The 15,635-nt window shown below is 40.9% G+C and overlaps 1 protein-coding gene across 1 annotated transcript in view; it reads left to right on the top strand.

The window, feature by feature from the left end:
- The window catches only part of ca10a (carbonic anhydrase Xa), a 451,583-nt gene that overhangs the window by 43,112 nt on the left and 392,836 nt on the right, over positions 1–15,635 (top strand). The gene's annotated exons all lie outside the window — the stretch shown is intronic.

The following is a 15,635-nucleotide window of genomic DNA, read 5'->3' as shown; positions in this document are numbered from 1 at the left end:
GAGTGCAGCGGTTTTCCTTGCCTGAGAGGAGGACAAACGAGTAGCCGCATTACGGCAGTTAACGTGCAGTGTGGTCAGCGGACAGAACGAGCCGTCTTCCAGCCACTGCTCCAGTGGTTAGCTGGAAGCTAACCCTTTCTTCACAGAGCTCTCTTCAAACTTCATCGTCGCCCGGACAGCTTTTCCTCAGCACAGTTCATACGAGGTTAGGTTTGGGCAGAGCAGAGAAATAGAAGGATTTAGATTGAAATGATCTAAACGTTTTTCATTTTATGAAGTTTGGTTTTGGTTGTGTTGAACTCAGCTATCTTGGTGCTAACACAATAAATGCAGCACACATGTTCAGTTTTGTATTCTTTGTCTGTGTGTTTTAAAGTTAAGACAAACGTTATTTATAGGGTGATTTTAAACACAGAAGATCAGCCATAATTGACGGTATTTTTAAAGGTGTGTGTTTGATTCTGGTGCTAGGCTATCAGCTTCTTTGTTAGCTTCAACTAGATTTGAGCTAGATGACCTGAGATGTCTGGCTGGTTGATACACTGACAACAAGTCTGTAATGTATTTTGGTGCTAAGCCATTCAGTGATTTATGGACTAACAGAAGTATTTTAAACTCTATTCTCTGAGCTACAGGGAGCCAGTGTAGGGACTTTAGAACCGGGTTGATGTGCTCCACTTTCTTAGTTCTAGTGAGGACGCGGGCAGCAGCATTCTGGATCAACTGCAGCTGTCTGATCGACTTTTTAGGCAGACCTGTGAATACACCATTGCAGTAATCAATTCTACTAAAGATGAACGCATGAATTAGTTTTTCAAGGTCCTGCTGAGACATTAGTCCTTTAATCCTGGAGATGTCCTTTAGGTGATAGAAGGCCGACCTTGTTACTATCTTTATGTGCCTCTGAAGGTTCAGGTCTGAGTCCATCACTACACCCAGGTTTCGAGCCTGACTGGTGGTTTCTAGGTGTATTAACTGAAGCTGTGTGCTAACTTTTAAACGCTCTTCCTTTGGTCCAAAGATTATTACTTCAGTTTTGTTTTGATTCAGCTGAAGAAAATGTTGGCCCATCCATGCATTGATTTCTTCTAAGCATTTACCCAGCGCTTGAATGGGTTCATGGTCACATGGTGATATCGTAACGTATAGCTGTGTGTCATCTGCATAGTTATGATAACTTACGTTGTTCTTCATTAAAATCTGAGTTAGGGGGAGCATATAGATATTGAATAGGAGGGGCCCTAAGATGGATTCTTGTGGAACGCCACATGTGATTTTTGTGCTCTCTGATGTAAAGTTACCTACTGACACAAAAAAGTTCCTGTCCTTCAAGTAGGATTTAAACCAGTTGAGTGTTGTACCAGAAAGGCCAACCCAGTTTTCCAGGCGCTCTAATAAAATGGAGTGATCAACAGTGTCAAATGCTGCACTAAGGTCCAATAATACCAGCACTGTGGTTCTTCCACATTCTGCATTTATACGGATGTCATTGATCACCTTGACAAGAGCAGTCTCTGTACTGTGGTGAGCACGGTAGCCTGACTGGAAGACATCGAAGCAGTTGGTCGTTGTTAGGAAGTTGTTTAACTGCTGAAACACAGCTTTTTCAATTATCTTACTGATGAAGGGAGGTTTGATATAGGCCAGTAGTTCTGTAGTAGCAGCTTGTCCAAGTTGCACTTTTTCAATAGAGGTTTGATAATTGCTGTTTTTAGGGCCTGGGGGAAAACACCTGACAAAAGGGACGTGTTTATTATTTGAGTTAAATCAGATGTTATTACAGGCAAAGCTTTCTTAAGGAAAGCTGTGGGTAAAAGATCGAGACAGTAGGAAGAAGAGCTTAGTTGGTGTACGATTTCTTTTAAGTTTTTGCAGTTTATTTGGTGAAATTGGGAAATTTTGTCAAAATCAATTCTAAGGACAGTGTTTGCTGCCAAATATTTACCCAGAAAGGTTTAGTTTTCAATCCAGTAAATAATGTGTCCCTAACATAATTTTACTAAATTTGATAACTAAGTAAACACCATTAAGCCCCATTTCTCCAGAAAGATTTGGCTCTTTTCCAAAATACGTCCTTAAATGTTTTACCATTCCCTTATTAATATTTCTTTAAATATTATTTTAATAAATAAAGGCAGCTAATGAGACACCGTTGAGAATTAGTCATCCAGAAGGTTGGCTTTATTTGGCAGATCATTATTTAAAACATTATTTTATTAAAATAATATTTTATCTGATCTTGCATTGTGAAAGGTTGTCTAAATGTTTGCTGATTATTGCCTAAGTTGGTTCCAAGACTAACTTAACTTCATTTCCAGATTCTTCAAGATAATCCTTCGTTCTCAAACATAAATAACATTGCATGGTAATGTTGCATCACTCTTTTGGTCATGATTTTCAATAATCTTTGATCAACTTGTATATATTGTACATAGCCCATTAGTCTTCGTTATTCTTTAATTCTGCTTGGTAGTTTAGTTGGATTGTTTTAGCATAGTAAAGGGTTTGTTAATAGAAATATGTTTGACTTTGACTTATTTTTGTTAATAAATTCTTGTGAATTCTTGTGAATAAATTGTGTGAATTCAGAGTTTATGCTGTTCAATAATGCCAGAGCTCGTCTCCTGTCCTAATACCATCGCCTTACTGGGCTGGTATTTACAGGACAACCCTTAACAGACCGAAATATTATTTGATAAAATATTAAAATATTAAATATTAAACAATATTCTCAGATTCATAATCCCAACACATTCATGTATACCTTTCCACCAGATATCATTGTATTAATTGTACTTTTGGATTATTCTGATGGAGGCTTTATACAGGTCCTTCTCAAAATATTAGCATATTGTGATAAAGTTCATTATTTTCCATAATGTCTTGATGAAAATTTAACATTCAAATATTTTAGATTCATTGCACACTAAATGAAATATTTCAGGTCTTTTATTGTCTTAATACGGATGATTTTGGCATACAGCTCATGAAAACCCAAAATTCCTATCTCACAAAATTAGCATATTATTAAAAGGGTCTCTAAACGAGCTATGAACCTAATCATCTGAATCAACGAGTTAACTCTAAACACCTGCAAAAGATTCCTGAGGCCTTTAAAACTCCCAGCCTGGTTCATCACTCAAACCCCCCCCCCAATCATGGGTAAGACTGCCGACCTGACTGCTGTCCAGAAGGCCACTATTGACACCCTCAAGCAAGAGGGTAAGACTCAGAAAGAAATTTCTGAACGAATAGGCTGTTCCCAGAGTGCTGTATCAAGGCACCTCAGTGGGAAGTCTGTGGGAAGGAAAAAGTGTGGCAGAAAACGCTGCACAACGAGAAGAGGTGACCGGACCCTGAGGAAGATTGTGGAGAAGGGCCGATTCCAGACCTTGGGGGACCTGCGGAAGCAGTGGACTGAGTCTGGAGTAGAAACATCCAGAGCCACCGTGCACAGGCGTGTGCAGGAAATGGGCTACAGGTGCTGCATTCCCCAGACCTGGGCTACAGAGAAGCAGCACTGGACTGTTGCTCAGTGGTCCAAAGTACTTTTTTCGGATGAAAGCAAATTCTGCATGTCATTCGGAAATCAAGGTGCCAGAGTCTGGAGGAAGACTGGGGAGAAGGAAATGCCAAAATGCCAGAAGTCCAGTGTCAAGTACCCACAGTCAGTGATGGTCTGGGGTGCTGTGTCAGCTGCTGGTGTTGGTCCACTGTGTTTTATCAAGGGCAGGGTCAATGCAGCTAGCTATCAGGAGATTTTGGAGCACTTCATGCTTCCATCTGCTGAAAAGCTTTATGGAGATGAAGATTTCATTTTTCAGCACGACCTGGCACCTGCTCACAGTGCCAAAACCACTGGTAAATGGTTTACTGACCATGGTATCACTGTGCTCAATTGGCCTGCCAACTCTCCTGACCTGAACCCCATAGAGAATCTGTGGGATATTATGAAGAGAACGTTGAGAGACTCAAGACCCAACACTCTGGATGAGCTAAAGGCCGCTATCGAAGCATCCTGGGCCTCCATAAGACCTCAGCAGTGCCACAGGCTGATTGCCTCCATGCCACGCCGCATTGAAGCAGTCATTTCTGCAAAAGGTTTCCCGACCAAGTATTGAGTGCATAACTGTACATGATTATTTGAAGGTTGACGTTTTTTGTATTAAAAACACTTTTCTTTTATTGGTCGGATGAAATATGCTAATTTTGTGAGATAGGAATTTTGGGTTTTCATGAGCTGTATACCAAAATCATCCGTATTAAGACAATAAAAGACCTGAAATATTTCAGTTAGTGTGCAATGAATCTAAAATATATAAATGTTAAATTTTCATCATTACATTATAGAAAATAATGAACTTTATCACAATATGCTAATTTTTTGAGAAGGACCTGTATAAGCTATTTAAACTTCCTGCCTTCATCCCTCTAATGTCAATTTGATTCTGTCTTTTTGTGTGTTAGATTATCGTGGAAAAATAAACTTAACTTCAGTATCTATACAGAAATATATTTAAAAGTGTTAAATTTAAAGTATGATATCCTGAAGTGCCACCATTGTCTCAGTAAACACTTCCTAAATAATTTCCTCGTACTCGTACTCGTACTCGTACTCTATATTGGCTTTATATTGGCTATATCATTATTCACTTCTGTGCAGGTCACCATTTAAAATATTAAATAAAATATAGTTTAATGATAATACAAATATAATCTATTTTCATCAGCAGATTTAGTGTGGTTTAACAGCCAATTAACCACATGTGGTGTATTAATGTGACTTTCCTGTAGCAGCATATTTCAATGTTACATTATTTTCAAATAGCAAGGTCAAACTTACTTCAGTACCATGGACAGCAGCACCTCAGAGGTTATGCTTAAAATAAATGTCAAGACTGTGGATATTCAGTATGCAGTCTCTAGTCTCTGTGCTTTGTCTGCTTAGGCACAATTAGTCATTATCACTATTTTTGAAAAATTAAAAATCCAATTTATTAAGGAACTGTATGTTACTTTGACAGATCATTTCTAGTTTTTTTTTCTCTGTTTGTTTTTAACCACTAAAAGTACTTTGTATGCCACTGTATGAAGTGTATGAAAACTGCTTTTTAAATAGTTAATAGTATGTTGATCTCATGAGATGACCGTAGCACATCATTCTAAATTAATTCTAATTAATTTAGATAGAGACACAAGCAAAAAGAAAAGGAAAACCAGGTAAACTATATTAATAGTGGTCTATACTGTTGAATAGATAATTACAGATTTTGATAAAGACTGTGTTGAAATGTTCTGAGATGAATTTGATTTTCCTACTTTGCTACATCCTAAAATTGGCCAGTATAGAAGTGACTGGTGTTTTGGTCAGAGTTTATCATTTTACATATCTAGTGAGGTACAAGATGTTTTTCAGTGAGACGCAGAGGTACAGAGGGTTTGGTTGGATAAATATATAACTTTCAGTGACTAATGGTAAAGGTAATGCTACCTAGACAGCAACGTTTGGGTCATGTAAACCCTATCAATCAAATATTAAAATTAAATACTGCCTTGTGGCCTGTTTTTCCATTTTCTATTTTTGATCTCAGCCTAAAGAATGAGGCATTTTATAAGAGATCCCAAAACAAATAAAATCCTCAGTCACTTCCTCCACTTTCTATCTTTCATTGTCTGTTGAAAAATCAAAAATAATGATTACACACCAATTGGTCTGTTTACATCTGTTTTGGTGGAATTCTTGCTTCTGTCAAAATGTAACCTTATAACAGAGATACATTTGTTTTTCTGAAATGCTTCATTTTCCATTTTGTGATATTGACTTTCCTCATAACTGAATGTTTTTATATGATAATATGTATGTGAGCTTGCAGTTATCCCCCCGTATATATATCATAGGAAGGGGCGTGTCCTCAGAAGAGGGTTCGTTCTAAACGTAAAACAGGAAACGTCAGGGTTTTTTTCACTGACATGACATCGATCCAACTTCGTGACTTGTGGAAAAGGTCGGAAAGACGATGTCCAATTTCACTCATCTTCTCTGCCCAAGCTTCAAACGGCAGAGCCAGCATTGTCTTGAATACGCCGCAGTCCTGATTGAAAGCCTCCAAGACAAACAGATCTGAGGGACTCGTATCCTGAAGGTGGTGCCGTGTATCAGGATGACAATGCACCAATACACACAGCAAGACTGGTGAAAGATTGGTTGGATGAACATGAAAGTGAAGTTGAACATCTCCCATGGCCTGCACAGTCACCAGATCTAAATATTATTGAGCCACTTTGGGGTGTTTTGGAGGAGCGAGTCAGGAAACGATTTCCTCCACCAGTATCATGTAGTGACCTGGCCACTATCCTGCAAGAAGAATGGCTTAAAATCCCTCTGACCACTGTGCAGGACTTGTATATGTCATTCCCAAGACGAATTGATGCTGTATTGGCCACAAAAGGAGGCCCTACACCATACTAATAAATTATTGTGGTCTAAAACCAGGTGTTTCAGTTTCATTGTCCAACCCCTGTATATGATGCAGTTGCTTGTTCATCATCATCATCTTGGCACGCGTTGCGTTTCTCCTCCGCTTGACGATAAACTCTCTTAACTCTAGCCATTGTTGAACGGGTGTTCTTTTTTCAACGAATGCTGCATGTATAGTGCAGAGTTTTATCTCTGTATTTAAAGTAAACACTAAAGCACGCCCTATTGTTTTCATTGGGTTATTCAAGATTTAACGATGCTTACAAACACACCCCCTCTATTTTTAATTGGTGCTGATGCCAAACAGTTTCCGATAATACCATATTTGTCTTGTTCTATTTATAACAAACACACCCCTGTGTTTTAATTGACTCATTTAAGGTATCGCCCCTAATGACGACAAGCAATCATCATCCACGGTTACACCCCTTGAACACACCACCTGCTTGACCACGTGACCTCCTGCCCACATGGCACCCACATGGCGCCAACCGGAAATCCCACCCTCACCGGAAGTCCCACCCACCTGTCAAAAAGTTTGATGAAAGGGTGTACTTAAATTCTCTCTCACGTCTTCGATCGGCAAAGTGAAATTTCTGGCCTTCTCATTCCAGAAACCTCAGTTATGAATTGTTCGTTGGCCAACGAGAGAGTATAAATGAAATCCACTCGGGACTCTTCTCCAGGTGATGCTTCAGATGTTGGTGATCGGGTCACGATCTCCAGCTGAAGGCGAGTGTTCAAAACGGAGGCCTTCCTATATAGCGTCTTGTGACGTCAGACTTGGGACGCCCCGTCATATCAGTCGCAGTGCTCGACGGGGTATGTAGGAGCGGACTGTCCTGGATACAAAATGGCCGATGCCATTGGAGAGGCACAGTGATGTCAAACAACGTGCAGATAGTCCAATATTCAGCAAACAAGTGGTCCAACAAGTTTGTATCTCTGAATGTGTCTGTGTGTGGGTGCTTCCTCCTAATGGTTTTCAGCCTATTTATTTAATTAACTTATGGGGCTAAAGAGGTGTGTGAAAGTGGCCTTTGGTAGCTGATCTCCTGAACTGGGTTGCCATTCATTTCACTCCTATCCCCCCTTCCTCATTATCTTGTGGTTTTACAGCTCAACGACTATCGACACTGCCACAGATGAGCTTTCTATGATTTCTGAATAGTCCTGGAGTCCCTTTTTGATACGGTCACAGCTGTAACACTGAAAAAACATATGGTACTTCATGTTTCAGTGTTTGATTATGTCTAAACTGGCTGCATCTGTGAAGGTATGCATAGACCTGTGAAAGACGTTGATGATATGATAACCTTAAACAGAAATATTGCAGTTTCACAGTACTATGCCAATATTGGAGACAAACAAATATTTAATTTTCATGCACACAAAGGAGTGGGCTGAAGTAAAAACCTTACTTAACCCACCCCTTCTCCTGTGACATTATTCCCATCACTTCCTTTTCATCAAGAAAACAACGTATATTTAAAAAAGATAACAGCTATATCTGACCTAGTATTTAATGCGAAAAAAACGGATTTACTGCCATGGGTTAAATAGTATAATTACTCACTGTAACTATAATGGAGCCTTTCTGCCATGAGTAATCATGAATTATTTATTAGGACTAGAGGCGATTTCACACAGGGTCTGTGAGTGAAGGAGAAAATTAAAAAAATTTAGGCCGTCTTACATTTGCAATAAACATATTTAACATAATTGTACGTTCTCTGAAAAGTAGATCCTTACCTTAACTGTAAGGTGTCCAAATAAAGAAAGACTGTCAACATTTTCTGTACCATAACAGGGAAGTGGAGACATATCGAGGATAAAACAGCAACTTTGTTCAGCTTCCTGTTATTTGCACTTAGACTTAGTAACAGGTGCTTCTTCTGACTTCTTCTCACTAATAATATAAATGGCTAATCATCTCCCCTTTGTAACACCTTCCACACTCAGCAGTGTTCTCATCAGCATGACCCAGTAGCACTTTGTGTGGCAGGTTCACTGACTGGAAAAAAGCTTAGATTTTTACATTTCAAGCAGCCATTGCCAATCAAGCTCAAAACCATGACAATTCCAGTTACCAACCGATTTCCCTAAGCATTTCTAAGTAATTCAAAACAAAATGGAAAAAAGAACATTGTCAATTTGTTGTCATTTAAAACCAGAAATCTAATAAATGGTAACGGGCCTTATAAAACATGTCAATACAGTTTCCGAGTGCACAAAATGCTGGGAAATCTACTGTTATATTGCTACCTTTAGCCTGATCACTAATACTACAAATGAACACAGCTTTGGTAATTAAAAAGGTGGTACCGAAAGGAGCTCAGTGAGAGATAATTGTCTCATAAGTCAATAAGCACAGCTGTTGGCAAGGTCAGCTTTCAGTTATGGACACACATCGCTGCTCTCAGTTTTGTGTGTGTCCTCTCCAATCTGTCTTTCGTCTTTATCCTTTCCTTTTCCGTCTTTCTCTGAGATCCTCCTGTATTTTGGCTCCCCTGTCACTCCCCTCCATCCTTTCTTTCTGCATGGCTGGGTTTCTGGATTGCCCGTGTCCCTTGATGAATATTAATGCAGAAGTTTGGATATTACATGAAAATGAACTGTTTATTTACAGTGACCCTCTTCTTTGGCTTTATGGGAGGTTGGTTGGAGGACTAGCAGAACGATGGCAGATTCCAGATTATGGAGATATGGAGCTGTGGCCAACCAATTTTGTCACGGACCTAAACAAGAGCATTTCCCCCCCCCCCAATAAAACCACCACAAATTGGAATTGTTTCAGAATACGAGCTGACTGGGCAAAATAGGTCATCCTTACTGGCAAATGCTCTTGTAGTTAAATTTTGAATGTATCCTGGAAGTTAATGCTTGTTGATTACAAGGAGATAAAATGTAATGAAATGGTGTTCACCTTAGGTAAGGATTTGAGGTATAATAAAATACAACAGCATAAGCATTACACAGAAGGAAGACATTGGTGAAAAGCTCCAAGGTTGAATGAAGGTATAGATAAATAAATGAATAATGACAATGGACTAGAGAAATAAAGTTATCAATGAAAGGAAATGAAGAGAGAACAATGGAAAGAATTTGGATAGATGAAAAGTCACAAGTCATTGAAATGGTAAACATTTTGACACTGGGAAATACTTTAAAAAGGAAGAAAGGTAAAATCAGAGATAAAATTTATGTTAAGATGGTAACAATAATAGAGTTACGCCAACCTATATAATTCTCCACAAATAAATAAGTAGAAAAATGTTTTAGTTGCACTACCAAAAATAAATAGATGCATGACATGTAGCCCATAATATCAGAAAAAACGTCATGTTCTATGGTTAATAAGTGCAGAGACTAACTGTGGCAAAGAGAATAGAGTAAATTAATAACAAACAACAAAGAGAACTTACAGGGGAAAATTGCAGGAAGAACCAGAGGAAACCGGAGGAACCAGTGAAGAACCTCAAAAACCTCTGACCTTAGGGAAGGGAAGCTGCTAGGCAGCTAGTAGCTGTCAGATGAGTGGACTGCTCTTTTAGTTTCCTTTTACATGTTAAGAGGACAAACCATCTTCAAAAGGTTTCAAAGTAACACTGCATTTAATACAAGGTGGTGCTTAAAATATCCTCGTAGTACTTTCTCTGCTGGCATGTTTAGTGACACATTTAAAGTAAGGTATTTGATTAACTATTATTTATTTTATTTAGTTTCTGATAGCAAGGTACATGAAGGCAAGTTAATTAAAGAAACAGCTGGAAAGCATGAAAACGAAACTGTGGCTGAGAAGGACCATAGATCTTTCATGCAAAGAATGTGCCTCACAGATGATCCCATGATTTTTCTGAGTTTCCTACTCTCCAGCATTTTCTAATCCTTCACAAACTAAGAACGTTTATTGTCTAACCCCATGTTTAATACAGAAGTTCCCAGTTGGCTGGTGGGAACTTTGCCAAAGGGCATTCACAGTCAGGAACTGACATCTGTTTTTTCTTCTTTTTTTTTAACCTCTCTTCCTATTCATCCCAAAATGTTTACAGTGGGATTTAGATCAGGGGAACATGCAGGATGTTCCAGAAAAGAGATGTTATTTCACTGGAGCAAGTCCTTGTCAGGTGGGGGTTTGTTAAATGTATCACTGTCTTTTTGAAAAACCCAGCCATCACAGCACAGACAAGGACCCTCAGTCCAAAGGGATGCCTGCTGCAACATCTCCACATACCCAGCCAAGGTATGACGCCTCTGGAGAGCCTGAGCTCCATTGTTTCATTAAAGAAAAATACTACCCAGATCATTATGCAAGAACACCTCCTGCCCCACGCAACTGTACAGGTCCTTCTTAAAATATTAGCATATTGTGATAAAGTTCATTATTTTCCATAATGTCATGATGAAAATTTAACATTCATATATTTTAGATTCACTGCACACTAACTGAAATATTTCAGGTCTTTTATTGTCTTAATACGGATGATTTTGGCATACAGCTCATGAAAACCCAAAATTCCTATCTCACAAAATTAGCATATTTCATCCGACCAATAAAAGAAAAGTGTTTTTAATACAAAACACGTCAACCTTCAAATAATCATGTACAGTTATGCACTCAATACTTGGTCGGGAATCCTTTTGCAGAAATGACTGCTTCAATGCGGCGTGGCATGGAGGCAATCAGCCTGTGGCACTGCTGAGGTCTTATGGAGGCCCAGGATGCTTCGATAGCGGCCTTTAGCTCATCCAGAGTGTTGGGTCTTGAGTCTCTCAACGTTCTCTTCACAATATCCCACAGATTCTCTATGGGGTTCAGGTCAGCAGAGTTGGCAGGCCAATTGAGCACAGTGATACCATGGTCAGTAAACCATTTACCAGTGGTTTTGGCACTGTGAGCAGGTGCCAGGTCGTGCTGAAAAATGAAATCTTCATCTCCATAAAGCTTTTCAGCAGATGGAAGCATGAAGTGCTCCAAAATCTCCTGATAGCTAGCTGCATTGACCCTGCCCTTGATAAAACACAGTGGACCAACACCAGCAGCTGACACGGCACACCAGACCATCACTGACTGTGGGTACTTGACACTGGACTTCTGGCATTTTGGCATTTCCTTCTCCCCAGTCTTCCTCCAGACTCTGGCACCTTGATTTCCGAATGACATGCAGAATTTGCTTTCATCCGAAAAAAGTACTTTGGACCACTGAGCAACAGTCCAGTGCTGCTTCTCTGTAGCCCAGGTCTGGGGAATGCGGCACCTGTAGCCCATTTCCTGCACACGCCTGTGCACGGTGGCTCTGGATGTTTCTACTCCAGACTCAGTCCACTGCTTCCGCAGGTCCCCCAAGGTCTGGAATCAGCCCTTCTCCACAATCTTCCTCAGGGTCCGGTCACCTCTTCTCGTTGTGCAGCGTTTTCTGCCACACGTTTTCCTTTCCACAGACTTCCCACTGATGTGCCTTGATACAGCACTCTGGGGACAGCCTATTCGTTCAGAAATTTCTTTCTGTGTCTTACCCTCTTGCTTGAGGGTGTCAATAGTGGCCTTCTGGACAGCAGTCAGGTCGGCAGTCTTACCCATGATTGGGGTTTTGAGTGATGAACCAGGCTGGGAGTTTTAAAGGCCTCAGGAATCTTTTGCAGGTGTTTAGAGTTAACTCGTTGATTCAGATGATTAGGTTCATAGCTCGTTTAGAGACCCTTTTAATGATATGCTAATTTTGTGAGATAGGAATTTTGGGTTTTCATGAGCTGTATGCCAAAATCATCCGTATTAAGACAATAAAAGACCTGAAATATTTCAGTTAGTGTGCAATGAATCTAAAATATATGAATGTTAAATTTTCATCATGACATTATGGAAAATAATGAACTTTATCCCAATATGCTAATATTTTGAGAAGGACCTGTATAATATATAAACCTTCTTTTATATAATGAAAAACATTGAAACATTGACTTTGTTATCCTTAAGATGTATTGTAACTAATTTGGCAGTGTGCTTAGGGTAATTCTCCATTTGGAAAAATCATTTGTAAGCTAGCTTATTTGAATTTGAATTTGTAAACAAATTAAGCATATAAGATCTCCAGAGTTAAACCTAGAACCATTTCATACATTGCCAGAATCATTTCTCCATACTTTTTTTGAATTGCCTGTTGTTTTGACATTCTTTAATTTATGTTGGCATTCATTCCATAATTTTACACCACATGCTGACACACAAAAGCTTTTCTTCATTGTTCGCACGGTCACAGGCTAAAGATTTATTTTAGTTATGAGTTTATAAGCCTCCTCTTTGTCAGTAAACACCTTTTGAATATTTTCCGGTAATACCTTATTCTTGGCCTTAAAGACCACTTGTAATGTTTCAACTTGTCATTTTGACCCGAGAAACAATGGGTTGGTATGTTCTAAGTATTGTGGTTTATGTACATAACGAATTGCTCTTTTTTGAAGTATCACTAATGACTGCAAATTAGTTTTATAATTATTTCCCCAGACTTCTACACAGTATGTGAAATATGGCAAAACCAGTGAACGATAAAGAATGTGAAGAGATCTCATCTAAAATCAGCTTTGCTCTACTGAGGACTGCAACACTTTTTGAGACATTTTTAACATAATTAATATGTGATTTCCAATTCATTTGGTTATTCATAATAATGGCTAAAAAACAAATTTTATTTACTTGTGTGATATTTATACCATCTAACAAAATATTAATTTCAGTATTGTTTGCTTTGTTTCCAAAATACATTAATTTTGTTTTGTTTATATTCAAGGATAGTTTATTTTTATTGAACCATAGTTTTATTTTATTAAATTCTGTAGTTACATCAGCGATTTATTTTTGCAAATCCTGGCAACAACAAAAAAGATAAGTATCATCTGCAACTATTATTCAGTTATTCTTGACTGATATTTTACTTGAATATTTTCTCATGACGTTCTTTCCGAGTTATCCTATCAATATTTTAGTATTTTATGTATTCAACAAATCCTAATTTTAAGTTTGAAGAAATAGCTTCTTAATGCATGAGTGGCTTCATAATTCGTGTCCAGGGCGCATTTCAATGAGGATAACTTTCTTACCAGCTTCAGCCAGCATTTTTGTAATGTCTTATGCTTTTGTTCTGAGGGTGACACAAACATTTTGAAGCAAAACACAATCATCACAGAGAAACATGTCTTCCCTGAAGCCCTGAAGGGTATGACCACTGAACATATATATATATATATAACCCTAAAACTCGGGCCTGGGAGGAGTTTGGTGAGGCCATGGAGAAAGACTACCGGTTGGCCTCGAAGCGATTCTGGCAAAACCGTCTCAGGAGGGGGAAGCAGTGCTTCGCCAACACTGTTTATAGTGGGGGCTGGAGACTGCTGTCCTCGACTGAGGACATTATTGGGCGGTGGAAGGAGTACTTCGAGGATCTCCTCAATCCTGCCATCACGCATTCCGTGGTGGAAACAGAGGCTGGGGACTCGGGGTTGGACTCTTTCATCACCCAGGCTGACGTCACCGAGGTGGTTAAAAAGCTCCGCGGTGGCAAGGCTTTGGGGGTTGATGAGATCCGCCCTGAGTACCTCAAGTCTCTAGATGTTGTAGGGCTGTCATGGTTGACATGCCTCTTCAACATTGCGTGGCGGTCGGGGACAGTGCCTCTGGACTGGCAGACTGGGGTGGTGGTCCCCCTTTATAAGAAGGGGGACCGGAGGGTGTGTTCCAACTACAGGGGTATCACACTCCTCAGCCTCCCTGGTAAGGCCTACGCCAGGGTATTGGAGAGGAGAGTCCGACCGATAGTCGAACCTCGGCTTCAGGAGGAGCAGTGTGGTGTTCGTCCCGGCCGTGGAACACTGGACCAGCTCTAGATACTGAACATATCTCTGACCGTTCTCCTCGTACGAGTAAATAACTAATACTTTGTCTCTCTCTCTTCTTTTTGTGTTGTTATAAGTACTGTTAGGTTGGTTAAACCTGACAAGCTCTATACCCTCTACAGGGTGCTCGAGGGTTCATGGGAGTTTGCCCAAAGGTTCACATGTGTTTTGTGGACCTGAAGAAGGCATTCGACTGTGTCCCTCGTGATGCCCTGTGGGGGCTGCTCCAGGAGTATGGAATCGGAGGCCCTTTATTAGGGGCCATCCGGTCCTTGTACGAGCGGAGCAGGAGTTTGGTCCGCGTTGCCGGCACTAAGTCGGACCTGTTCCCGGTGCATGTTGGACTCCGGCAGGGCTGCCATTTGTCACCGGTCCTTTTCATAACTTTTATGGACAGGATTTCTAGACGCAGCCAAGGGCCGGAGGGGGTCTGGTTTGGGGACCAGTGGATTTCGTCTCTTCTTTTTGCGGATGACATGGTCCTGCTGGCCCCCTCTAGCCAAGACCTACAGCATGCGTTGTGGCGGTTCGCAGCCGAGTGTGAAGCGGCTGGGATGAGGATCAGCTCCTCCAAGTCCGAGGCCATGGTACTCGACCGGAAAAGGGTGGCTTGTCCTCTTCAGTTTGGAGGGGAGTTCCTGCCTCAAGTGGAGGAGTTTAAGTATCTCAGGGTCTTGTTCACGGGTGAGGGAAGAATGGAGCGGGAGATCGACAGACGGATCGGTGCGGCTGCCACAGTAATGGGGGCGCTGCACCGGTCTGTTGTTGTGAAGAGAGAGCTGAGCCGAAAAGCAAAGCTCTCAATTTACCGGTCGGTCTACGTTCCTACCCTCACCTATGGCCATGAACTTTGGGTCATGACTGAAAGAACGAGATCCCGGATACAAGCCGCTGAAATGAGCTTCCTCCGTAGGGTGGCCGGGCACTCCCTTAGAGATAGGGTGAGGAGCTCGGCCATCCGGGAGGGGCTCGGAGTAGAGCCGCTGCTCCTCCACATCGAGAGGAGCCAATTGAGGTGGCTCGGGCATCTATACCGGATGCCTCCTGGGCGCCTTCCTCGGGAGGTGTTCCAGGCACGTCCCACCAGGAGGAGGCCCAGGGGACAGCCCAGGACACGCTGGAGGGACTATGTCTCTCTGCTGGCCTGGGAACGCCTTGGGCTCCCCCTGGAGGAACTGGAGGAGGTGTCTGGAGAGAGGGACGTCTGGGCGTCTCTGCTGAGTCTGCTGCCCCCACGACCCGGTCCCGGATAAGCGGAAGACGACGAGTA

The sequence above is a fragment of the Girardinichthys multiradiatus genome, chromosome 10 (assembly GCF_021462225.1).
Source record: "Girardinichthys multiradiatus isolate DD_20200921_A chromosome 10, DD_fGirMul_XY1, whole genome shotgun sequence".
Classification (NCBI taxonomy): Eukaryota; Metazoa; Chordata; class Actinopteri; order Cyprinodontiformes; family Goodeidae; genus Girardinichthys; species Girardinichthys multiradiatus.
This window is presented reverse-complemented; position numbering and strand designations above follow the sequence as displayed.